This window comes from Peromyscus eremicus, chromosome 4 (assembly GCF_949786415.1).
Source record: "Peromyscus eremicus chromosome 4, PerEre_H2_v1, whole genome shotgun sequence".
Classification (NCBI taxonomy): domain Eukaryota; kingdom Metazoa; phylum Chordata; class Mammalia; order Rodentia; family Cricetidae; genus Peromyscus; species Peromyscus eremicus.
Window position 1 is genome coordinate 52,809,624 of NC_081419.1, and position 2,081 is coordinate 52,811,704.

Genomic DNA, 2,081 nt, shown 5'->3' on the forward strand with positions numbered 1-2,081 from the left:
AATTCTCTAATCTTGGTCATAATATTCTTTTAAGAGGGGTGTTTCTTTTTTTTTTTTTTTTTATTATTTTTTTTTATTTATTATGTATACAGTATTCTGCCAGCATGTGTCCCTGCAGGCCAGAAGAGGGCACCAGATCTCATTACGGATGGTTGTGAGCCACCATGTGGTTGCTGGGAATTGAACTCAGGACCTCTGGAAGAGCAGTCGGTGCTCTTAACCACTGAGCCATCTCTCCAGCCCTCTTTTTTTTTTTTTTTTTGGTTTTTCGAGACAGGGTTTCTCTGTGTAGCTTTGCACCTTTCCTGGAACTCACTTGGTAGCCCAGGCTGGCCTTGAACTCACAGAGATCCGTCTGCCTCTGCCTCCCAAGTGCTGGGATTAAAGGTGTGCGCCACCACCGCCCGGCAAGAGGGGTGTTTCTTACATTGATCTTTTTTAGGCACAAATAGTAGCTGAAGGTCAAACAGTACCGTCAGAATAAAGCAATGACACTTTAACTATAATTCAGGACCTGCAAGATACTTTCCTAAATAAAACATCTTGACTGAAGTAAAAAATAGTACAATGCTACTGCCTCCATCTAGTCTAATAAAGTGCTAATTATTTGCCCTTACTTTTTGAAACTGTAATACATATATGTATTTTAAAAAATTGAGGAGTTCAAAGGAATATTTTCCCCTCATGTAATTTCACCTTGATTTATCTGACAGCAAGCCAGATAGAGAAACAGAAAAAACAAGCATATATATGTATACTAGACATTATATGCATGTTAGACAGAGAAATTTTACTTGCATTAATACATGTAGCATTATTAAGTATTCAATTTAATGTTATAATATTAGGTAATAGTATAGCATATTAAATCAGAAGTAAAATAAATAGGGTAAGATGTATTGCAATTATGTAGCCTTGACTGGCCTGGAACTCACTATGTAGACTAGGCTGGCCTCAAACTCAAAGAGATTTGCCTGCCTCTGCCTCCATGGTACTGGGATTAAAGGTGTGTGCCACCATGCCCAGACATTGAAATTTTTCATTCGCAATTTTTTAGTATTGAAAGAAACAGCTAGTAAAAGAGCAGTCAAGCAGACCACCAAGAGCAGAGCTGGGCTGGCGTCAGTAGCACACATACTAACACTAAAGCGATACAGAAAAGATTAACGTGGCTCCTGTGCAAAGATGACATGCAAATCCATGAACCGTTCTGTATTTAATAAAATAAAAAAGACAGGTCTGAATAATTTCACTGGAGTTACTGTAAATATATGAAATCCAACATAGAAATGAGGCAAATGCCATAAGTTTCTATCTGAGAACCAAATAACCAGAATTTTTTTTATTTTTGAGATCCTAAATAATTACACCATTTCTCCCTTCCCTTTCCTCCCTCCAAGTCCTTCCATATACTCCCTGCTCTCCTCCAAATTCACTGCATTTTACTAACTACTAATGTCATGCATATATGTGCATACATATATATTCTTAAATATTACTTACCCAGTCTGTAGAGTACTACTTGTAGGTATGTTTTCAGGGCTGCCCATTCAGTACTGGACAACGAGTTGGTGTGCTCTCCCCTGGAGGAGACCCCTCTCCTGCCCCCAGCTTACCTCGGTTGCCTACAGTTCTTTCTGTAGGGTGGAAACTTCATGGGATTTTTCCCCCAGTGCAGTTTGGCAATAACCAGAATTCCTTATACTCATAAACAATGATAATTTATGTTTTTACAGAGGGCCCCTCAGATTATCGGCCTCTGGTGGCTCAGGCCTATAATCGCAGCACTTTGGAGGCTGAGGCAAGAGGAAGGTTGCAGAGAATTCAAGAACAGAGTACAGAGTGAGACCCTGTCTCCAAAGAAAGGAAGGATAACAATTATTTTTGCTATTATTCTTTAACAAAAGGGAAGAAAAGGAGGAAGAAGGGAGGGAGCGGGAAAACTTCTGAATCATAGAGCAGGACAGTTACATTTCATTTATTCTTAATATTAATATTCTTAATATTTCCAGCATATAAAATTATTCCATCATTAACATAACAAGTCATCTTGTTATGTTCTATTATCTTGACGTGTACAG

At 38.5% G+C, this 2,081-nt stretch overlaps 1 non-coding gene across 1 annotated transcript; it reads left to right on the forward strand.

The window, feature by feature from the left end:
* The first annotated feature begins 1,113 nt into the window (after positions 1-1,113).
* On the forward strand, positions 1,114-1,220 carry LOC131910128 (U6 spliceosomal RNA). The gene has a single exon (XR_009378994.1). It is a non-coding gene; the product is annotated as a U6 spliceosomal RNA (small nuclear RNA).
* The last annotated feature ends 861 nt before the right edge of the window (positions 1,221-2,081 follow it).